A 25,724-nucleotide genomic window follows, 5' to 3' on the forward strand; every position below is an offset into this window, starting at 1 on the left:
AAAAAATAAAATTGTTAGAACAATAAACAATTTATTGTAATCACCTTCCAGCTGCTTCTAACCATAAGGGATGAACCAACAGTGGTTGTGCCGAAGTGCAGAGGGTAATCTTATTCAGCACCTTTAAACTGTACAGCCCTTACCTGACGGACTACCTGCTGAAGGCTACCTCGGCACCTCCTGTCGCATGGCCCATTTTGTTGAGTTCACTTTCACAAAGTTTAAAACTTTTCAAATGCAATTTATATACTGTATGCTTAACTTAAAAGTCATATTCACAGAAAATTCTGTCCAACTGGGTTCCAGACACTTTCCAGATGAAGCTAGAGAATACCACTTTTTTTAAAAGACTTTGGTGCCTTTACTCCTAAACCCTCCAGAAGATCCACGTTCCCTGGGGTGGGCTTAACCTTTGTAAGTGGGCTAGCTTTTCCTTTCCTAAAGAAAGTCTGATCAGATTTGGTCACACATTTTAAAAAAAAACCCAAACCAAGAAAAACAAAAAAAACCCCAAACCACAGTCCTCAAACATTCACAAGAACCTTAAAATTCCAGCCCAAATTAAAGCACTTCAGCCACCTGAGAGGCTTTACTTTAGAACAGGTCACCTCCATATGGCCCATCCCCATGAAGCAATTGAAAAATGGCCCGTCTGGCGACTCAGAGGGCTTTTGCTGTTGTGTTTGCTCTTACTGAGAGTTCGATAAGAAAAGCAGCCAAGGAGCAAGAGTCCTACCACTCAAATACAGAGAGATAAAAGTCAAACCAGAATAAACGTGTCAATGAAGTTCACACTTCGACAAATATGGAACCAGAGGTCAGAGAAAAGCAAAAATTACTTGTATTTGGGGGAAAAAAACGCAAGACAGTACAGGCACACAAAGGCCCAAGGTACATGTAGCGCCCCGCCCCCCCCGAAAACAGGATCTGATATGAGCTAGGGGAGAAGGTGACCTGTATCTAAAATAGAGCAGAGAGCTGAGCAGAAAAATAAAAAAACCAGACAAGAACATAGCAACAGCTCAAACATGCTGGAATAGCTGAGGGAAGGTGAAGAGAAGATGACTACCAGAACAAGGGTGGTGGGAAGGCTTCAACAGGAAAGGCTGGAAGCGGGAATGAAGTAGAATGAGTCAACCTTGAGGACGAAGGGAAGAAAAAAGCCAACCCAGGAAAGAACGTTTCTTTGCAGAAATTGGAAAAGAACTGAAATCCATCACATTGCTCCTTTGTGTTCAGAGAATATTGGTGAAGTGCTGCAACACTTCTACTCTATGACTCTACCAAGTGGCTGACAGCTATCATTAGCTAGTCTGTCAGCTAAAGTGGCAGTTACCAATAGACTGTAATCCTGTTTATGATCCATGTGATGGCTTCTGTATGTTTTCTAATTAAATGATCGTCCTTTAAAGAGCAGAAAGCTATAATAAAATACTAAGGTTGCACAATGCAGCACTCAATATCCAAGTAATGGCAGAATGTAATTCAACTCAGTTACTTTATGTCATGCCCTTAAGAACATACATCCTTAATTACACATTCATCCTAATTTCTACAAAGCACGTCTGTGTCCCTCGGTGCAGCAGTGCTCTAGGAACAAATACCGTAAAGCTGGAAGCTGGCCTTTGCATGGCCCCATCTCCTCTGATGAGGAAATCAGCTGATGGAAGCCAATGGCTATGGGTCTGAAGGAAAAGAAACCTTACAGTTAAGGAAGCTGAGGATTCGTATCTACTTCTGCCTTTTACCACAAAGCTGAGCATGATGGTGTTTGCTTAATACAAACCAGGCTTTTCAGAAATCCTGCCTTCTCAACACACAGCTTGAGATGCAGCACATGCTTTGAAGAAAAGCACGCTACAACCCCAAGCCAACGTCTGCTTGGAGTTGAGGGATGCCCAGCGCCTCTGGCTGAAGACACCCTTCCCCTGCCACACAATGGGAGCTGCTGCAGATGTTCAACACCGACCATGCAAGCATTGCACATTTTGGGTGCTCTGCCTCTTCCAGCAGATCTCAGCTTTACTCTGTATGCAGAGGCAAGGCCTCCATGCCCTCTGGTAGCCCTTGGAGGTGCAGAGCACACCCCCAGGGCTGCCAGAGCGCCCCACCAGGCACCCCAGCCTGCTGTGCGATGCACGTTGCCGCGGGCACGGGGCTACAGCACCCACAGCTCCTTGGGAGCTCCACTCAGAGTTCGATGGAATCCAGGGACGAGAGGGCATTCTCAGGCTTGAGAAACTGTACTTGGTTCTTTGCTCCCTCACAGCTTTCCTGTCTAATTAAGACAAATAATTTTGACTACAAAGCTTTGCTTCCTTTCAGGCAATACATATATTACTTTCTTCCATTGTTTGTTGCAGCATTCCCCCGTTGCCCCCAGCTTACTGATTCATTTGGAAAAAGGAATTAAAATTTTAGTGTCACATGCAATAAAAAAATTTAAAAAAATACAAAATCAACACCTCACAACCAAACAACCCCCCCTGTTAAAACCAGTAATCTCTGGCCAGTCAAAAGCAACTGTAAGTTGCCTCATTTTCTCCAAAGTTTTAGGTGCAGTAGCTCCTTTTCTTGTACTAAAAATCTCAGTTTAAACATTGAAATACAGGCCGGGAGCCTATGATTTTAAATAAGGAATATATAAATTGAGCATACCATTAAAAAGATTAGAGCCAGAAAAAGATGGAAACATCTTTCTATGCATAGTTTTGAAGACAGCCAATTTAGATACAAAAATTAAATTATTTATACCTTATCACTTTCTGACAAAAGCATTTTTAAGGAAGCATTCATTAACTGTCATAGAAACTATGGCAGTGCCAAACATATTCTACTGAAACTTTTCAATCACCTTTAACTTTTAAACAGGGCTCATTTTCTGTACCAGTGCCATAGAAAGTGAAATATGAGAAAGAAAACAGATGATATGACTTACAAAACTAAAAATAAATTATTACATCGATTGATAAAGCAGCAGTCAGCAATCTAATCTGGGCTTCTAGCGTATCTTTTCAGGCCTGGCTATATCAGATAAGGCCAGTATTTACTAACTGTATGGAGAGCTGCCAGACACTGACAGTCCCCTGGTTGTGTACAACACAATTTTGCCTCCCTGAAACATTGAGAACAGGAGGGATTGTAGCACATAGGGACTCCTGCAAGAGCTACAACAACCTAGCTGGAGGTTTAATAAAAATATTTTACCTATAAAGTTACACATAGTAAGACAAACAACCACTTCCTAAGGAAGAGGTAAGGGAGGGAAATTACACTCTGAGATAATATAATAATAAAAAAGTTACCCTTCAGTTATTTGCAGAAATGTTTTTAAACTCAACAAAAACCTGATCAGCTATGATACTTACCTAAATAAAAGTCAAGAAGCATAGATGAGAGAAGAAAAAAATTCCAAATTTTAAGGGTTCTGAATTTGTAAAACTTTAATTAAATTCTATTTTGGGAGACAAGGTGTTATTTGTTTAAGGGTGCTAAGCTCAATTCTAGTTTGCATATAAATAGTTTCTGAAAGTACACAAATTTTTTCTGTTTCAAAGACACATTTATTGTTCCCAGTCAAGGAAATGTATGGGGGCAAAATGGAAAGACTTAAAAGAAGATGCAGCCACAGTAATGTTCTGTATAGAAGCCAATCTGTTTAACCAAAGCCATTTCTGTGTTAATCATTTACCAGAGACTTTCAAACCAGGCTCAAGGTTCAAACTTGAAAGTCGGGTATGGTGACTATGGTGGTGGGAAGCTTTCCTTTCTTGGGGTCCCCGTCCACTGTGGGTCACGTCACCCTTCTGCCGAGGCTGGCAGCCAGGGCCCAGGGGGACGCTCACCGGGGAGGGGTGGGTGAGGCTATTACAGCTGGGATATCAGATACAGATGGCCATCAAACTCACAGCTCTCCAGACAGCTATAAACATCTGAGCAGAAAGATGTGGCAGAGAAAGTTACTCGCTCCTCTGAAGAAACCTTCCTCCAGTGTAGTTGTTCAGTACTGAAGAAAACATTTGCTTTTTCCTTTCTTCTTTCTTTGTTGTGAAGAGCATAAAACCTCCCCAACACAGAACTCCCATATGCTGAACCTAGTAACACTATAATATTATTTTAAAAATATACTACTTTCCAGTTACTTTACATTATTAAATGAGAAAAACTCCTAGTGTGATAATGAAGAGAGGAACACTGTCAGTAACTACAACTACTAGTCACTTACAGTCTACAACTTGCAACTCTACCAGCACGTGAAAGCTTAGAACAATCAGCCTTGATCACATTTTGTCTGAACAGTGGCCAGCCCTAACACAGTTCTCTTGAAGGGTAAATTCTTTTAAAACACATGAATTTAATTAGCACCAATAGCAAGTAACACACGTGCAGTGAGAACTCTGTTAGCAGTTTAAAAGCTAAATGCATTTAAGGAAAACAGCTGCAAGCTGCACAACAGGAGAGACAGCATCTTCAGGAAACCTGTGGGGCTGCCAGACAAAGCAGCAGCTGTCAGATTAGTAATTTTCACCTTTAAAAAAAAAAGGGGGGGGGGGGGGGGAGGGGGATCTACCCTGAAGAAAAGTTCAGGGTAAACACATAATACAAGTTGGTTTTTTTCATATGTACAGATAGCTATGGTATTCCCTGGTGCTACTGCAAATTACAGAAACAGAACACTTGCAACTGGCTCCTGAAAACCTGCAAGAAAATGCTATTCATGTCCAACTGCCAACTCCAAGGAAAGAACTGGATGCAGTACATCTAGGGTGGGAAGGAACAGCTCAGAATTTCACCTCATTTATTATGACTAGTCTTTTAATAAGACTATTCATTTTGCTCCGACTTCAAATCTAATGCTTCAAACATATGAGTTGCATTCACTCATGATATGCCCAGACCACAAAATACTGCACACTGTTAAGTCCTGGTCCTCCAGTATGTCTCATTAGTATTGAACTAACATAGTCTTAAAAGTGAGTTAGTTGTGATACTACTTAGATAATAGTAAAGAAACGATTTTTAATGTCACTGCCATCTGGGCCTCATTCTGATCTTCTAGCAATGAGAACAATGTAAACACTCAGCTGCGTACACTAACTGATTGCATTTTTACAGTTGCTTACTTCTTTATTAACTGGAGAAACTGCTAGGTATGTTTATACCCTCTTAAACACGAAAATAGTTTTCAGTTCAGGCAGGAAAAAAAATTAAAACAAGCCTATTGACACTATACTTGTCATTACAATATTAAAATAAAATTTAAAAAAAGCCAATTGAAAATAACTTCAAATATGCATTTTGCTGAGAACCTAAACCACTGGTTATGATGGTCTCTTCTGTCTCTGTAAGGCACTTGCTTATGCTTGAAGAGACTGAAGGCTGCTCAGAACTGAGGTTTTCCTGCCGGGCTGCCTGCAGCCCCGGGCAGGCGCACACGCGCAGCCCCTGGTCTGGCCGGCTGCCACCCAGGCTGCGCACCGCTCGGCTGCTGTCAGCGGCACTCAGCACACGCCGGTCTTGCCAAAGTCAAAGGTGTCTCGGGGGGCGCACTCAAACATTCCTGCTGACTGCACAAAACACCCACAAACCGAACAAAGCAGCCCTCCAAATAACTCCTATACAGAACCTACCTATTCTGAAGTTTCCTTTCCTGTTTTGTATTTAAAACAGAGAACTGAATTGCTTTAGGAAACGTGCTGTTCTTGATTACAAGCATGTCCCCAGTGAAGAAATAATAAATTAAAAAATCTACTACGGATTACATTATTTAGCCAAAGCCAGCAAGTCAAAGCACCCAGTATTACTGTACTCAGAGGGGCTATAAGCCCCCTCGAGAGCCAAGATGATTAACACCATTTCCTTTACCACACACTCAGATAAATACTCTACCATGACTTGATAAACCAGGAAACCAGGTTTTGAACTAATGGTCTAGTTTTCTGCACATGCCTATAACACAATCAAGATAACACCAACACGAGGAAAGTGTCACCTAGAAAGGCCACGGCCTAATTTGCTTCATTGCTGGATCCAGAGTGCGTGGCAGAGTAACACATTTTAGTATCAGATTAGCAGGTACCATCGTGCCTTCTCCTGGCACTGTCTCCACATCAGGATACATACTATCGCTAATTTACAATGGAGTACTAGCATTCTAATTCACTGAAAAAATTAAGGGAAAATTAAAATTTGAAATTCCTAAAGCAGCAAAGTCTCATAATTAGTCTCTCTGTCTGGAGAACACCACACATTTTACCATCCCTTCAATACAACTAAAGCAGACTGTAGGATTCATTGTTTTGTGGTCACCTCAAACACCATAAGTGTTTTTGCTTGTGTTTCCAACAGCTTAGGTACATTATAATAAGGACATTGATCAAAGTATCTGGACTGAGTGCAGAACAAATAAGTTACTTCAGTTCACACCAATAAAAGGATTTACATACATCCGTTATAAAGTATTTTCTGTATAAAAATACATTTAGTATTGGCAAACAAAATAAATTGGGATGAACAACTTTCTGAAGTATTGCTGTACTGAGCCAGTCAAACCATGTGCTGGTGAGGTTCTGATCCCTGTACAGTCCCAAGGTCTTAAGAAGAACCTGAATTGGAAACCTAAGCCCTATTCTCCATAAGTATATGAAGAAATAATATTCAATAATAACCCCAGTATACACAAGGTTTCAATGTACAGGAAACACTGGCCCTTCCCTGGCTGCTCCAGGTGCAGCCCTCCAGCCCCGAGCTCCACTGGGAAGCGGGCAGCATGGCAGGTGGCTGGCAGGGAAGGGGCACACACCACCCCCCCCCCCTCCCGCCGACACAGGAGCGTTGTACACCCCCCATGCGCTCGCTGGCAGTCTGCCCCTCTGGAGCAGTATGTACTTGTTTAGCAGAGCTTCAATGGCAAACACATGCTGTTGAGAACAGGCTTCCTGGGGAGCTCGCGCTTCACTCCCGTTAAGCAGAGGCAGGAGGGACTATCATTTGAAGCACTGTTGTTTCATTTCTCATAAATTATACTCTATTAAGTAAAAATAAACTCTGAGAGCTCAGGCAAATACCAGTAGCATGTTAACAGAATAGTAATTTGCAATAGTGCAAGGGAAGTAAAAGCCACCATCTTAAATAGCACAGGTTCCCTATGGGCATCGGGCCCTTTCACCTCTCTCTCAAAGCCTGCACCATGTTTATCCCCAAACCTGGGGACGAGTGTCCTACTACAGGTGCCTCAGCACTTGCTTTAATAACATGCCAGTGCCTGGCAGGCTCAGAGAAGCCTCCAGCAGCTCCAGAGCCACAGCCCCCAAAGACACCCCTTCTCCCCGCTCTGAAATGGCGTCTGCTACCATTTTAGAGCTCACACAGGAGTGAGAAAGAAGCACTAATGCAAGTGAGCGATGCAACTTTTTTTTCCCCTTTTGGATACTCTCCAGAACGTAAAGGTTTCAAGGGCACAGGCAAGGCTTTCTTGGAATGGATAAATGGTAATTGATGTTGCAGCTGCAACCTTAGCTAGGGCTCTTGGGACTTCAAATGTACTACAGCCCTAAAGTATTTATGACCAGAATATGATAATTAAATTATATGTTCTAAACCTTTACATTTATTACAGTGCTCCAGTAAAGCAGCCAAAAAGTCATACCTTCAAGGGTAGGACTTAATTTCTGTATGAATCAGTTTATGTATATTTTCCAAAGAGAGGGGTGGGTGGGGGGTGTGGGTTGGAGTTTTTTGGATTTTTTTTTTTTTTAATTTTACTGTGCATCCTTGCTTCCTTAAATAGAGATAGCAAAAAAAACCCCAACCACCAACAAAACCACCAACAAAAGCCAAAAAGACAGAAGCCAGTACTTTTATACCTCAATAGAAAAAAAAAATCATCCTGGGCCATCCTAATTCTTTATGCTTTGCTGGATAAGAAAATATGCATTTCATCTACATATATTTACAGACAGGTTGTGGATTATCTGAAAACTTGACTTTCAAGAACTCAAGTCTTGCAGATACATCCCACTTTACATGCATACGTACGCACTCTGCATTTACAAACCAAGTAGCAAGAAGGTGTTTCTGCAAGGACAGACACTAATTAGAAAGGCTGCAAGACTAAGATGAACTCAAAGCTCAAAAATCTAATGAGAGTTAGATTGATAATTTTATTTTATTTTTTTCATTTTAAGCACAACACATGAAACGTTCCTAGGCCATTCAACCTCTGAATGCAGCAAGCACTGCTTCCAATCCCAGCAGCCACAGAGGTATGTTTTACCTGTGTGACACCTTCTTGGAAGCAGTTTCTTAGTTTCCTGAACCTTTCAAAATAATCAAGAGCCAATGCACCCATCAAAAATCTATTATCTTACCATAGGTCCTTTAACATATTAATTTCATTTGCTAGCACACTGAATTCAACAAGACAGCAGAATTTCTGCACAGAGATATTCTGTTGTTACTAGAACAGACCCATGAGCTTACATCAGTCTCAGAATTTCAGCTTACCCTATACAGTCAGCATATATCAGAAAAGTATTTCACTCCTTAGCACAGCACCCTTAACGCTGTACCAGAGGAACTGAACTTATAGTATTAAACACGATTTGTTCCATTAATGACCTCAGTGTGAGCTATGTACATTACTCTGGTTGTCTTAATGTGAATGCTTGTGTCAATCACAGGACAGCAGCTGCAGGCTGCCAACATGATGTTGGTAGGAAAGAAGGCAAGAGACATCTGGAAAGCTCACTCTAACGTACATGGAAAAATATTAATGGTACTGTAGAAATGCAGTAAAAGATTAAACTAAACTGCAATGGTCACAGAACAGGTGTTTTAAAAGCTGCAGGATAATCCTTGCATAGTCAAATTGAGTCATAAAACTATAAATAAATTTAGACTGGTAATTAGAAAGTTAATTTCTGCTATTCTGAATAAAAATAAAAGATCAAGACTCTTCTGCTGCCACTGTAACCCTCTAACAGTCATCTGGACATTGATTTTTATGAATGCGTACATACAGACTTGAATTCAACACAGTTTCTGCTTTTATCAGCACTGCATCATTATATTCTGCTTTGCCGAAAAAAGTAACGGTTAAAAGAAATATAAATCAATAAACACAGATAAGAAAGCAGAAATAAAACCTTAGCTCTGAGGAGGAAGAGGAGGAAGAAGAAGAGAGAAAGATGGAAACAGGGCAAGAGAAGCAGAATGGAATGTTTCTTCCTTAATTCTTTCCACAGACCTTCAAGGAAACTCCGTTTAAAAGTGGAACTGATACTAAAAGTCAAGATGGTAAATTCTTCAGTGCACAAACTCCATTTCTTTGTCGGTCAGTATGATGCCTTGCACTATGTATTTCACCCCTGGCATAGGCTTTCCACACTTTTTGTCAATGAAAATAATACTTTCACATGCAGAGTATTTTATTATGGAATATTAACCAAGTGTTGCATTCTGGGCTCTGCTTCAGTGGAAATATATAGAGAAGAGGGATGGGGATGTGTGCCAATTTTAGGTTTTGGCCTCAGACCATTAGATGCGGAGCCAGGATGACTTGGTTGACTGTTAAGTCATAGGTTGGTTCAATTGACATTATTTTACATTTGACTAGTTATTGTTCTTCAAACTTTGAACAGGAGTCCAGAAGCTAAAAGAACTCCAGTGAACCAAAAAGGGGCCAAAGCAGAGTTTAAATGAGATTCTTAAGCAAGAAAAACACTCTCCTTCAATGACATCTACTTCAGCAGAGACAGCTAAAAAACCAAAACCTACCTCATAGTTTAAAAAGTCTGTTACATTATCAAATACCTGTAAAACACAATATTAACTTCAAAATTGAAGTTGAAATTGAAGTTCTGAGATATCCTCCTCCTCTCCCCATTCCTGTAAAGGTGGGAAGGAGAAGCAAACCTTTTCCCCTCCAAAATAAATAAAACAATGAATGAGTACTGTATTTTTAACGTATGTAACAGTAATATATTCCTGAAATGTCAGATTGTCAATGTGCATGCCGTTAACTCACCAACCAATACTCAATCTAAAACTGAAAATGAAAAAAATCAAAACCCAAAAGTTACTGTTTTCAATACTGAAGGTAGACTTCTATTCTGGGTAAGAGAAGTCCATAAATACTATTGTTTTACAAGCATGAAAACCAAACAAAAACATAAAAGCATCCTATCTTGGGTACTTTCCTGGAAAACAAAAATACTTCTGATGATTCTGAGATCTTAGTCACTGAGGAGGATGACTGCAAGATGTTCTTCTCAGTGTTAAAGGCCAGAACTGAGGTTTGGCACCAACTTAGTATAAAGAATTGTGTAAGGTGCTACCTCTGATGCATGTGGATTATGTTCCCCCCTTAGTCATGAGCAATAACTTCACTTGAAAGGGTAAATACTCTTTTTTACCACTTTTGAGAGAGAACAGTAATTATTGCAGGAAATAAAAGAAGCAAATTCAAAATGCTGGGTGACTTAAAAATCAGAAAGGTGCTGAAGGATGAAACACCATGATGGCATGCTACTAAGTTCCACGAGTGAAAGGCAAAGACTTCCCACTCTGAACACTACCCAAAGGTTTTCTTTCATGCTTTACATTTAATTTTTGATACATTTATCCTTCATATCCAGACCTTTGTGTGTACACAACAGCTTAAAACCTAGCAAACCTGTCTAAAAGGTATCACAAAAAGTCTTACAAACCCTTTTAATGTGCCCTTAAAAACACAATTTCATGTCAGCTGGCATCTGACACATTCAATGCAAAGAACATACACGAAACCACTCTTCCCCACACATGAATAGGAAAAGAAGCATGCAATATGCTTGTTTATTGACACAAAATCAGTCATCTAGACTTGAGCAGTATTTTCAGGACAAGCAACAAGTAGTACCATAGACCTGTAAGATGTGTATAGATATTGTATGTAATCTTCATGGCACTTTTAAGTCAACTTTAGTGAATTACCTAGTAGAGTGCAATCATTACTTTTTTTCAACACTGTAAAGCTGTTACAGCTAAAATTTCTGCTATAGCATGCATATGCAGTAGGTTATTATCTGCTTTTATTTCCACTTGGCATCCATGTCACACACAAGACTATCATGATGTTTCATCACATCCCTCCTCTTGTATACTGCCAGACTTTACAAGCATTTCTTGGTTTTTTTTCCTTCCATGATACTTTTAGGTCTTGCCTTCTTTCTCTCTCCTGGATTTCTCATATTATTTTATCCACTTTCCTCTGTCCTCTTCCTCTACCCCTCCCCATCAGATGAAGGAAGCTCTATTCCTTCCTTGCTGAACCTCACAGTTTCCTAACCACATTGTTCATCTCTGCCTCTTTGTATATTTTCTCTTCCTGAGCAGCACTGGGAACCCCTCCCAGATTAAACTCCATCTGTAAACTTCATTAACAGGCTGTTTACCTCTCTCACACGATTATCACGAAGGTGACTAGTCCTAGGTGATAATCCTAGAGTCTGCACACAACCTAACCCCACACCATCTCTTTTCTCTGAGAGCATCTTGGGTAGCTTAAGGACTGCTCTGCACATTGTGCAGTTATTCCAAGTTTGAAACAGTGGGAACTCCCAACATTTTTTCAGAGAAGTATTAAAAACTTTCCTGGTAGGAAACTATGTTTTCTTTTCCTGAATTTCAGTGTTCATTACAACTAGATGCACTCTTTTAAAGGTCCTGATAGTCATTACAAATCTTTTACAACCCATCAGTATCTATCATTATCTTTCAGTATCTTTCACTAGCAATTTGGTCACTCAGATTTGCTAGCAGAATAGGTCATGATATCTCAAATACAAAAACATTAATGACTGTCATCATTAAAATATTTCCTTAATGTAGCATATACACTGCATCCAAGTTTTTAAGTCACTCCTGTTTAGTTTACAAAGCCTGTTCTAGTGACAGAGCTGCTGTAGCATTCCTTATGGAAAAATGGAAAGCTATTCACTACTGAACCATGTTATAAGACAGAATTCACTGTACGATGATTGCAGAAGATGCTAGAGATCATTCTACTCATGACCTGAAGAAAACAGGTCTTTAATTCAACTTGTAAAGATCATATATTAGCCACTAGGTCCTTAGTTCCTTACCGAAGCATAATTATAAATGTTAGTCATAAAACACGTATTTTCATCGCTTCTCGTATTTTTCATGAAAGCGGACAATATAAAAGTACTGCTTTCTGAGCTGCAGCTAGGAAGGGGTTCAAAGCACAGAAGGTGCTATAAGAACCTGGGAAGAGCACACAGAAGACTAAAATCTGGCAAAGCCAAAGACACAGGATAGGGAGGAAAAAAAAGGTTTATCAGTAAATTCCTTTAAACATTTATGTGCCTGTCAGATGAACAGTCAATCAATCCATCCTACCTTTTAAAGATATTTACATAAAGCAAAGGTGGGGGAGGGGGGGAGATTAATTTCCATCAGACATTATCAAGAAGACCACACTGCAGTACAACTTTCATTTACCTGACTCCTAGCTTAATATTCAACTTTTTAAGTAGCAAGTACTACAGAAACAAAACAAACCAGCACTCAAACTCCCATGGTGCAGACCCCACAGAAGTGCAGAGACTCACACATGCAGGAACAAGCTTCTTACTCCAAATGACTTACTGCTATAGCTTTAGACAGCTGAGCACACCTCCTAAGACAAAGCCAATGGAGACACAAACATCTCCTGCTCCGATGGACACTCCGGCAGTAGGCAGTGCTCTCCAAGTACACACTGATGCCCTGTGCCTAGGTATGCTAAAGAGATGCATCAAGACCCTTGTGCAATGATCAAGAGAGTACCTGTACCTCTTGCTGCTCCTCAGCTTCAGTTGTCTGAGTCTGGCTTTGGTTTGCAAGTCCATAACATAAACATACAGACTTTAACAGAAAAGGAATGCTGATTCAGAAAGTCTTAATTTTTCAAATAAAAAGCAAATTATAGTGCTTTTCTTTTATATAAAGACAACATTCTGGGTTTAAATAAGCATTCCTTGTATTGCAGTAACAGTAACTTGTACTGTTACCACATCTTCAAGCAAGATGATCAAATGGTTCAGCAAACTTCAATGCTGCATGAGATTCTTTCTCATATGAAAGCTTTTTTACCCTTATAAAGCTTTCCTCAGATTCATGGAGCTTCAGATAAATTAATTCTACAATAAAACATATTTATGAAACAGGAAAGTGGTTAACCTTTGCTTATTTTTAACAGAGGTGGAGACCAAAGCAGCACATAAGCTTCTAGACATGTCAACAAAAACAGGGTTCCAAAACTAAAGGGCAGCCAGGATCAGCCTGGTTCCTCCCTCCAGAGCACCGCGCACTCTCAATCCAGATTCTGGGTAGCCCCTGATAACAGGTAATTACCACAGGACTATTCTTAAAGTGAAGTAAGTAACTGTATGATCAAAGACTTGCATTATTTCCAGTTTATACTAAAAATTATTGGACTATATTGTCTTTGAAGTAACGACCAAGCCCAACATTTCTGTTATGTCACTTACATGTTTCATCGGAGAAACATTAAACAAAGGTCAAATTGACAAACAAGAAAGTTTGGTAACAGGAACAAACTGAACATTGATTGCACACTTAACTCTTTGTTTCAATAAGCTCACCCTAAAGCCTGTGGCTAAACCAATGTTTAAAAAAGGATTAACTTTGCATCAGTTAATGATTGCACATGCAGTACCATGTCATTATACAACAACGTGTAAATTGTGAATCTCTGCTATGCTAGCTAGCCCCTCCAGGAGAAAAGGAGCCTTTGTTTTTAATGGAGTCATCTCTCAGAACACACAGTGTTTTCAGTTTTCACCTTGCCTAGGGAAGTTTCCTCAATCTAATATACTCATGACATCATAATAATGAGATCTAGCTGAGAGAGACAAATGAGATTTCAGAAGTTAAAGTAATATCAGAATCACACAGAATGGATACAGTCTTAATGCTTCACATCAACATATAAAGCACCGACACAGAAAATGAAAAATAAAACCAAGACCTAACACATCCCAAGAATAAAAATTTAAAAAAAAAAATAAATTAAAATTAGGGTCAGACATATGGTCCAAATTAATTTCACCTAACTTCAGGAATCAAAGGAGGTACTAATTTTGAAAACATCGCTACAATGAACACTTACCTAGTCAATACAGAGGCACACTTAACAGAAAAGAATAATTCAAGTGTCTCTCCCCTTGACCACCTAATGTAGAAAACTGAACTCTGGATAATTATGCTCTTAGAGACTTCAGCACACCAAAATTTAGATGAGATTAACCAAGGCCTGAATATAAATTATACTCAAATTTATATGAAGAAATTGCTTTCTTAAGCTTCGTATTTTCTTATTTCTGATGCTGAATGCATAATTATTATATATAATTTTTCCTACCCATTATATAGATTTTCCTGTTAACCCCTGTTCTGTTGTTCAAGACATAAGAATTTATTCTCCAAGGTGTTGAGCTACTGTCACTTCCTAGTGGCTTCTAAAGCTATAGATGCCGAGGACTCCCTAGTTCCAGAAGATAAGAAAAGCAAGCACCATGAGAAATGTAATAACTGTCTCTAACTGATAACACTGAAACAACAAAACCACCAACTCCCATTACTTATGCTACTTCTCTATATTTTGGAAGCTGTGGTGTTTCAAAAAGTTTGGATCAGTCACAACTTCAACCATTAAACCACTGCAACAATCATTAAAGAAATAACAAATAGAGCCAAAGGTCCGCAGTTTTTCATCTTGGTTGTAAATGGCTTGAGTGAGGCCAAGAACTGGAGATAAGCAGGCCAGCCTTTTCAAGGAGGGAATGATAAGCGTTTCCCTGTGTTGCTTATTCTTGCAATTTTCATCACAACTCTTGCACCATCTGGCACTTTTCCTTTAGTTCTGCTTAAGGGCTTACAATTATGAGAATCTCTTTTCTCAGAAAAATCTATACTGAGCTGAAAATGTAGGCACTGAAGGGTTAAAAACAGCAAAGCAGCATGTCCACTTGAGTATTTTTCAGCATCTCATGATTAACTTGAGCCTCAAACCATGGCACTGGTAGTGTTTTTAGGCTTTAAAAGAAAAACCTGAAATATTTTAAGGATTTCAATAAAGGAGGAAACACATTCCATGGCTCACTGCTAACACCATACAAGAAATTCCAGCTCCAGACTGACAGAGCATGCTGGTAATGGACCACAAGCAGTTAAAAACCAGACTTGAGGCATGTACGTGTGGCTGTGTACGTGTGCACACACCCTAGATATACGTGCAGGTATTTTCCAAACTCTGTGTTATGGGAATATAATGCATGCAGATGCTTGAAGCCCTACAGAGACTCCACGCTGCAGAGCCTGGCAGAGGGCTAATTATGGCCTTAACTGCATCCAGTAATGTGTGTGTGTTCATCTTTAGCTTTCTTCCCCTAACACCTCTAAGGAACTGGAATAAACTGATCTTTACTACTCTCCCAGTGCAGCACCAGCAGCTTCCCTACCCTAGCCGACAGTCACCTGAGAGCACTTTGAAGTCAGAAAGAATGGAATTCATTCCTTTCAGACTGGCTTTTTCTGTTCAGTGTTCTTTAATAAAGTCACCAAGCAAAAAGCATAGTTTTATAAATATTACAGGGACCGTCATTTACAGAAACCAAGGCCTTGAAAAGACCAGAGAAACCACTTGGTAAAATCTTAACTTGATCATGGAGACGGGAAATAGATTGGATACGCCTTAAACTGTTAAAATGGAAAATTAATAATAAAGAAATCCATTCAAGATACTTGGAAACAGTTTCTACTAAGTATTATTGCTTTCAAAAGCAGCCCTTAAATTCAGTCCTGAATTACAGTATGAAAAGAAAGTTTTCTCACACAAGTTTAAAGGTGACCTTCCTCATACCTGTCTTGCATAAAATAAGCATTTTACTTCGCTTTTAATTGAGGTAACTGGAAAAGGCAGCTCCTATAGGGAGTTCTTCACTTTTCTGAAAATCTCCACTATTTTGATTTTTCAAGATACAGAATGTTGGGTCTCTTCCTTATACTTTCTACAAACTTGCACGAGACTCAGAAAACACATTCCATTTGTTAGTATCCAGAAATTCACTTCCTCACCATTGTCACCGCAAACAAGCACAACCGCCTGTGTTTGTAGTCAGCTCTGGTACTCCAAGGCAAAACCTACCCAGGAGTTGCCAGAAGTGCAAGTGCTATTACCAAGCAGCATTACTTGGATGAAGATAGTCTTTTTTTTTTTTTTTTTTTTTTTTTCCTAACAGACACACATCTACGCAGATCACAGAAAACAGATAAAATTAAGAAGGAAATAGGGTTCTATAGAATAAGTAAGTAAATTAACCACAATAATACTTGCATTGCTGTTTCAATTTATGGCCAAGGCATCCTCTGATTTCCTTTTGACCTCAAACTAAAGGCCAAGAAGAGTGATTATATCTTAAGACTGCTGTTTAAGGAACAGTTACTGTAAAATCCCCTGTAAAAGCAGATTCACTTTAACATCCAAACAGACATGACTCCTTGGTATACATAACGTTGGCTGAGAGGATGCCATCAAAGTGACCTGCCCATACATTTATCTCACACTGAAGAATCCATGAGCCAGAATGAATAATACACACATTGTGTTGGTGCCTTTGAAAATATTCTCTGTGCAAAGGAGGAAGTCACAACCATAAGACTCAATCCACATGCTGAAGCTCTCCTAGCATAAAATATTTTGTTTTCGAATATGTGAACATATTTTGAGGGGTGGGGGGAGAAGAAGAGGACATGGAAAAGGAAGCAAGTTTCCTGGCATACCTTTAGCATAATTACACAGGCAAAAAGATCAATTACAGGCATTCATTCAGCCCAATCATTCTCCAGCTCACAGCACAGAGACATTTAACTTAACATTCCAGAAATTAGATCACGCAAATATTGGAAGAAATCTGGCCACACAAGTGCAAAACACCAGGTTATTCTGGCCTGATGTGACCTGGTACCTAGAGTGCTTCATTTAATGTTTTGAGCCATCTTCCCCTACCTCATAGTTCAAAAAATATTATTGTGAAAGGTGATTTTGAAAGTAGAGTAAGCTCTCGGTTTCAGGTACATGGAAAGCAAGCAGTCAGGCATCAACCCCAAGTTGCTGTGCACAAACAATGAATGTCTCAATTAGAGAAAGTTAGTGTAAAACTGCTCCCCAATTAATAAAAAAAAAAAAAAAAAAAAGGAAAAAAAAGGAAAAAAGTAAGATTAATTTCAAGACCGGCCACTTCTCAGTGCAGCATCTGCAAGACCATTTCTTGAAGGCTTCTAAGCAAAGCTCAAAAGCTTCATTCCAAAATGTGTAAGACCCAATATCTGAGTAGCTCTACTATTTTCCCTGATTTTAATATTTAGGCCAGGAAAGCTATTTAACTAAAGGAAAAATAGTTTTATTTTTTGTATTTGAAAGGAAAGGAAATGACCAAGTAAAAAGGCATTCTTCTGAGCCTGAATGCAAGTCACAAGTTGCAGGATAGCTGGAAGCCAGCTGGCATGCAGCCCATTTACAGTAAGTTGTTTACTTGTTGTCTAACCACTAATAACTATTGAGAGTGGATCCCTGAATCAAAAAAAACCCACCTGTGTTTTCTGTTCAGAGAGGAAGGAAGAACAAAGCAGACTATAAAAATATTCACCGCTGATGCTGTGACTTCCAAATCAGTACAGCTTTTTTTTTTTATATATAAAAAGGATTAGAAAAATGTAACGTAAAATTAAAGCCCCTATGTATCAGACAAGGCAAAAACATTATTTAGATATGAGCAGGAACTGTATTATCAAAGAGAAACAACACTGGTATGTACATGTCCTCCATTTAAAACCCTAGCTTTCAGGGCTCTGTGCTCCTCGAGCAAGTACAAAGCGTGTGACAGAACTGAGGAAGACACACATCACAGACGTTTAATTCCTTCTAAGAGTTCTCAGTTATTTAAGACTAAGTTTAACCTTGTGATTCAAGAGAAAAAAACCCTGCTGATGTGTGCTTGTAAATATTCCAAACGCTGAAAGGCAAGTAAACCTGCTCATAGATACAAGGCTTTCACAGGAGTTTTACCGAGCGTGAAGTTTCAGCATCGCCCAGGCACCGGCTTTGCTGGGCAGTGCGTGCCGTGCTGCCGATGAGAGCTGAGGCCCTCGGATGGCTGCAGGAACTGTGGGAAGCTCCGCTGACCCACCCAAACAGGGACGGGGGCACTCCAGGGGTCTTCCAAGCAGCTCCTTCCCCCTTCAGCTAGTGTAAGGCAGACAGGTTTGGGGCCTGAGCCACTACTCTGGGGTAGCGGCTGCTGCTCAAACATGCCCCAAGGCCTCTCTTGGGAAGACCAGCCATGAATGTGTCCTGGGGACAGGCTGCCTGCCAGCCAGACCATGGCGACTGGCACCAGACTGCTATAAGCCAGCAACCCCACCCTGGCATTCCAGCCAAACACAAAGCTACTGTGTAAAAACATATCAGGTTCAAAAAAATATTACTCATGTATAAATATTCTGTTAATAAGCCTAAAAGTCATCACAGATGTAAAAAGATAGTGACAAGATATTTGATCCTGATTCTGTTACTCGCAGAGCAGCAGGTGCTGCTGTATTGAATTTGCATCTGTACTTGATGTCATTCAGCATGCCCTAATCCCACTCCCGCAACTACCGCCAGAGGCCATGTCTTGGTGCAGAGGTGGTAAGCAGCTGACAGGTGATACCCACTTAGATCTCCTCTTGCTTTAGATGGACAGTTACAAATATTTTAGTTTGCTGAAGAAAAAATGAAGAAAAACCAAAAGATTATTCTAAACCACATTTGTAACGAGACACACTAACCTTGTCCCACATGCTGGGACTCACCAATGGACTTCAAACCCATGACTCAAAATGTTTGCCTTACATTTGCATGTCTACACTGAGACAAAACCGGCATATTACTTCTCTAAATAATATTAAGTATCAAATATCACCCCTCTACATGTAACTTCTATTTAAATACAAGTTTCATTCTGAAAATTTCAAAATATACTTGCATATAGTTTCAGTAATTGCTGGCTGGTGATATAACAGAAACAAGCATTACTAGGATGGGAACAAAGTAGTTTTCATTGGCCAGGTGCCCACCAAGCCGCTTTATCACTCCCCTCCTCAGCAAGACGGGGAGGAAAGAAAGTAAGATGGAAAAAAACCTTGCAGATAAGATAAAGGCAGTTTAATAAAGCAAAAGGCCACACATGGAGGCAAAAGAAAATTAAAGATTTATTTTCTGCTTCCCATCAACAGGTGATGTCCAGCCACTTCCTGGGAAGTAGGGTTTCAGTATGCATAGCGGTTGCTCTGGAAGACAAATGTCACAATAACAAATGTGTCCCCCCAACCTGTCATTTCTCTTGGCTTTTATTGTTAAGCAGATGTCATACGGTACAGAATATCCCTTTGGCCAGCTTGGGTCAGCTGTCCTGGCTACATTCCCTCCCAAGATCTTGCCCACCCCAGGCTGCTGGTGAGGGGGGATGCTGGAAAGAAAGCCTTGATGCTGGGAGCACTGCTCAGCAGCAGCTGGAACACTGGTGTGTTATCCACACCTTTCTAGGTACCAGTGCAAAAGCACAGCACTGTGAGGCTGCTGTGGGGAAAATTAACTCCATCTCAGCCAGACCCAATACACCTTTTTGCCCTCCTCTTCCTCCTCCAGTTCATTATATTTTGTCTTTATTTTAAAATACTGGCTGATACATACCTGGCTCATACCTCCTAACAATGTTTTGTTCCATGTTATCCGTGCTTCTTCCAACAGGCAAATTCAGAGTAAGAAAAATACATGTCCCGTACCAAACACACACTGCTTAGTTTTCAAAGTGAAAGAAAGGATTTATTAGAAATACTTTTATCTAGCTTTCACAAGTACATGAGAGGAGATACAATTAATCTCAATTTTCATTTGTCTTTCTCAGCAGTACCATAAGGATGAAAAATACAGAACTTTAGTTAGCTTTTAAATGTGGCTGAACTAATCAACAGTAGAGGTCTGACATACCGCCATCTGTTATGGATCAGCAATATCCTTTTGCATGTATACATACAAATTTTTACATTTTTCTGCACCTTTGTTTATTCATATAAACTATTTTTTGTGTCAACAGCTTCCAGAAGGATTAAAACCCCCCAAACCACTGAACTAAATAAAGCATCCCTCCATCTGCAAAAGGTACATAGTGTATACATTGAGAGTGATCTTGTCTCATTGTGCCACCAATAATAGAAAAAGGAAGTACAGGCTTGACTAACTCAAGGCATCCAGAATAAAAGGTGAATGTGTCAATGTTAATGAGCGTTGCAGAATTATAATCAAATATTTGATTCAGATTTTTGAGACGCAGGATGGTAACAATTACAGAACTCCCCACCAAATGTCAACAGTTTGGCAAGTGTAATGCTACAGAAGTGTTAGTAGAAGCTAATGATAACACAGACACCTGCAGAAAGAGGAAAGTAATAAAGTTCTCCAGTTTACAACATCTCACTGAGAAATGTAAACAGAAAATAATGGAGACAAACTAACATGAACACCTGCTGCTGGAGAATTCAAAAGTTATTCAGATGCACAGACTAAGAGACAGTGCTGTGATAAGAAGGATCTCAAGTAGTCCAGGGCACTATGAAAGGTAGAACAGCTCCTCCTCAAGAAACTGCTGTACAAAGTGCAGTTACACAGTTTGTTTTCAAGATTCAATCAACAAGGACATGACTGTTCAAAGACTAACTTAAACAAAAAAAAATACTCCTTTTTAAGTTATTGGAAAATATTACTTGACTGGGATCCAGAACTAAGAGCAAGACAGCAAAGCAACGCACGCAGGTGCGACGCAATATTCAGCGAGGGCGGTGCCACTAGTTGCTCCCAGCCTGGTCTCATTTATGGGCATGAAAAAAGTTCTTCAAAATACAAGCTGGAGAAGGTAATTATTCTCATTTTAACAGCAGTGTCTAGTCATCAGCTTGTCTGTGTTACTCTTAACTTTTCACATGTTGTGTAAGGGTAAGTCCAAGCAATTAATACTTTGCAGTATCTGCACGAAGACTCTTTCTGCTTAGAAAGAATCAGAAAAAACCCTCAGGGAAGAAATACACAAAGGATTCCTAACAGCATTCCCTACTTATGCATCAAGCACAACTTTACTCACTAAAATTAACGGGAAAACTGTTACAGATTAATAATCATGGAAAAGAACAGAAGTAACACAAGGTACTGCAGACAAGAACTTATGAAAAGGGATTCAGCTGGTCCTTTCCGATCAGTGTTAGGAAAGGACGACTGTTGGGATCCCATGGCAAGAGGGTGCATGCGACCTGCCCCACAGCACTGACTCTGCACTTTCAGACCCAAACCAAACCGTTTTCCAAACACACACAACCGAACAACTGAAATGAGTACAAGCTCTTTCCCAATAGCCAATTTACTCACCTTGTAAAAATCCCCAGATTTAATGCGTCTTTAAAACTAGACGCTTAGAAGTACCGGCAAGCGTTGCTAACCAAGGAACAACAAATACAATCATGTTCCCAAGAAAAGAATGGTTATAAATTTAAGAGCACTGAGTTCCATCCTTTGCTGTTAGAAAATGAATATAAATAAATTATTGGAATAGCTAAAACATTTTCAATTTCTATTTTTTCTTGAACGACAATATATGCTGTATTTGTAGAAAATACTTCTACATATTACATTTAGATTTGTAAAAATCTGTACTAATGCTATTAAATTTATAATTATTCCATTACTATAAACAAATTGCAGTTAAGTTGGAGAGAAAGCAGCCATGTAAGTGAAAAGATTTTCCAGTTTTGCAAAACTGGGGGGGGGCTGACTGCTTTTGACATGTGTCTGTGACAGCAGCACAGGAGTCAAAACAATGTTCATCACTGCTACAGCAATCTGAAGTGTGTGTGTGTGACCCAACAGGGACAGCTAGGGAAAATAACTGATGATAATATAAAGATAGGTTACTCTGTCATACATAATAGTAGATTTTAATTGCTTAGAGGTCTTTGGAGCTACGACTACTGTATGAAACAAGCGAAAGATAGCTTTCCGGCATGTAGGAATTTCCCTAAGCAGCAGTTTGAACTGCCCGCTTCCTACAATTACTTTGATTTATCTGCAATTTTAAAGACAAAACGAAGCATCCAATTTAACACACTGGGCAGGGGGAATACACACGCATGTGAATATACATTAACAATGAGGAAAAAAAGTTGTGCAGGAAGACATCACTATGGCCACCACAGATTTCACTAATTCTTAACACTATCATACATGACATTCTCTTTGCTGCCACCTTCCCCCTCCATTTTGTCTGTTTAGCTTGTTGACATGCAGGGACAATTTCTTAAGCACTGGAGACAAACACCTGACATAAGTGTTCTGATAGTAAATGAAAAACACATCCAACCCCCCTCAAGAGCAGGCAACATGGAATGAATGAGTACCACCTTGAAGATGCAAGCACACCAAGGCTCACAGAACATAAGCCAGAGGGCATTCTCTTTATTCTTCTTGGTCATAAAACTCCTCGTTTACTTTTTCGGCTGCTGTTGCACACAGAGCTAACAATTTCACAAAACTATCACTGATAACCCAGACTCTCTTCCCAAGGCCCATCTGCCAGCTCTGAGATCCATACTGTACAAGCAACATATAGATAATATTCTCTAGACACATAACTGCACATTTTCTACATGGAGGGTGCCCTGTTAGCTTGGGCTTGTCTTTGTGCTCACTGCGCTCTCAGAGAGCTTTCTAGCCTGACACTCAACCCCTCAAAATAGCTTTGTATCAGCTAACCCAGAAACCTCTCTGCACATTCCCTTTTCAGGCCCCGTCTCAGCACTGACCCACAAGGAACCAGGCAGTTGACTTCTCATCCCGAAGAGCAACTACTAAATCCCACCCTTCGCTTCCTATTCTATAACCAGCTCTCAAGCCCACAAAAGAGCCACTCTTCCAGTTCCGTGAAAACTCAGGGGGTTTTGTTGGTTCCCTTCTTTCTAAATGGCCTCTGGCAAGGAAGCAAGTCAAAGCTCAAAAGAAAAAAAATAATCAATATATTCAGGTCAATTGGACTTCAATGGTCCACAGGCTCACTGACAAGCTCACAGAAACACAGGCTATCAGACGAGGTGGTGTTTTCCATCCAGGAGCAAGGACAGCTCTTTCCCAAGAGATTTGCGTGCTTGGTGATCTTACAGCTTTACAACCTAATACCCTGCTGGGGCAGAAGTCAAGCTAACTGACCCACACTGCCCCAGGTCCCACGGAGCCATGGTTTTCAAAGGACAAACATCGGTAGCCCCATCACACGTGGCTGGTTTATCAGAGAGGCCACCTTTGCTGGCTGGCAGGTCCTTCAGGGCTTCTGGGCAAATGCCACCCAGGCCCTGTAGCCCATTAACACTGCACTGCTCTGCCTGGCCGAAGCCCTTGCACCCATGTCCCTTGGCCCAGCGGGGTTCCTCCAGGAGCCCCTGCAGCCCACGCCGCTGGGGCAGAGAACGTGTCCCATGGCCCTGTCAGGCCCCAGACGTCCCTCACTTGCCCACCGCCCCATGTCCTTCTGCTGGTTCCCACCCCAGCCCCTGCCAGCAGGCTGCTCTGCAAGCCACCAGACTGGGCACCTTCTGCAAGGCACTTCACCAACTCATTTTCTTGATCTCTGTAATCTCCTATTTATATTTGAACTTACATCTTTATGGCATTTTTGTTCACCACAACTGGGGAAGCTTTTCCCTGTTTTAATATGCTTTTTTCCTTTTCCTCCTCCCCCACCAATTGAGCTACTTGGAGCTATCAGTGTATCAAAGCAATACAATTCTGGCACACAGTACTGTTAGGTGTTCTGAGCTGTTTACAGGGGTTCCTTGGTGTTGGTGCTACATTTTTTAAGTTTTGTCTTTAAGCCAACTGCCTAATTTACATGTACTTCCCCCTTTTACAATTGCCTACACACTGGAGTGACTTGGCTTGCTTTCTCCATCAACACTGCCTAACTCAGCAGTCTTGTGATGGCTACTGCAAAGCAGCTCTCCCACCAGGGCCCTCTCTAGCCAGCTCACAGCATCACTGGAAATTACATCTGGAAGCCCACCTTCCCTTGCTGCGTTACACATGGAATCTCAGGATATATCAAGCAAGTTGCACCAAACACAGCCATGCTGGTTCCAGCAAGGACAGTCTGATGTCGCTGGTGACAAAACACTGGGATAAGACAGCTGTACCTGCACCACACACAGAAACTGCCCAGAAATACAACACAATGGATGTATCTGTGGACCCCTCCGTAGTCTTTGAAGGCCGTTAGCTTCCCAGTCCTATGAATATCCTGACATAGTTTACCACTTAGTTATGGAGTTTCTTACAACATGATAGAGAATTACCTTTGATAGAACACCGGATTTTAAACACAATCTGGAGAAATCTACTTTACAATTAGCACCCAATCAACAGGTATCATTTAGTAAGCAAGTTACATGTGTCTAGAAGGAATACGCCAAAGTCACAAATAGTTGTTATGTGGTACCCAACTGCCTTTAAAGTGTTCCAAAACCCCTCAGAGTCTACAGACCTTTTGAATACACGACCAAACCAGATCAAAAAATCTGATCCCATCCTGCAGAAGAACATCTGTCCTGTGACAGTGGCTTCTATCAGGGTGGGGGGGACACACCACCATGCTCAGATTGCATCTTCAAAGTAATTTTTTCAACTTCCAATGCACAGACAAGGAGTTATGCCATCTTCACAAAAGCAGAACCATTACAAATAGCTTTGAGTAGGATAAACACCAGTCAACAAAAGACTTTGTTGCATTCATTTCCCTTTTAAAATACAGAACCTAGAAAGAGACTCCCTGGTCCAAAAAAAAGAGCCCACATTCATCCTTATATGCCAAAAGAATACGCACACCCCCTCAAGACACCAACAGTAGCAGTTGCGGAAATAAATATCTCTGCGATTGCTGAAATAAACTTTTGGATATTTCTGACAAAAATTGGAATTGCAGTTTTGCCATCTATTTCCATAAAGTTTTAGGGCTTCCCTTGTTAGGTTATGTGTTCCATTTCATTTTTAAATTACAATGGCAGTTTTAAGATGTCCACGTCTTGAAACGCTGCATACAAGAAAACAGAGGTTGGTAGCACTTATGAATGCTTGGAAAGATTCAAAGAGCTAAACGTTGCATTTCCTTTAAAGCTCTTCCTCAGTTTAGAGGCTGGGGTCAGCCAGGAATAGAAACATAAGTCACTTCCTCCCTCCCCAATGGTATGCTGTGCAACTTACCCATATAGTTTTGATCTACAAGATGGAACAAACTGAGTCACAGAACCAAATGGACTATCAGCGGTATTCCAACCTTCTGATTGTTATTTAATACCAGATGTTCCAAACCCTGAACGTGTTAAGAGTCTTTAAAGAAGAATCTTTAAAGTAATAAAATAGGCCCAAGCTCATTTGTCAAACCAGTTGCTCTGGTTGGAAAGTAGCTGTCAAATATCTAGTGTGACTAAGAATGTAACCTTGCAGGCTTCCTAATATTAATTGCTCACTTAAATAAAAAAAAATAAAAGAATGCTCTGCTACTCAAAATAAAGAACTCAGCATTCAGATT

The 25,724-nt window shown here is 40.3% G+C and overlaps 1 protein-coding gene across 3 annotated transcripts in view; it reads right to left on the reverse strand.

Annotated features, from left to right (window-relative positions):
- NR3C1 (nuclear receptor subfamily 3 group C member 1) overlaps nucleotides 1-25,724 on the reverse strand; it is a 74,202-nt gene that overhangs the window by 32,173 nt on the left and 16,305 nt on the right. The window lies entirely within an intron of this gene.

This window comes from Falco rusticolus, chromosome 8, assembly GCF_015220075.1.
Source record: "Falco rusticolus isolate bFalRus1 chromosome 8, bFalRus1.pri, whole genome shotgun sequence".
NCBI classification, from domain to species: Eukaryota; Metazoa; Chordata; class Aves; order Falconiformes; family Falconidae; genus Falco; species Falco rusticolus.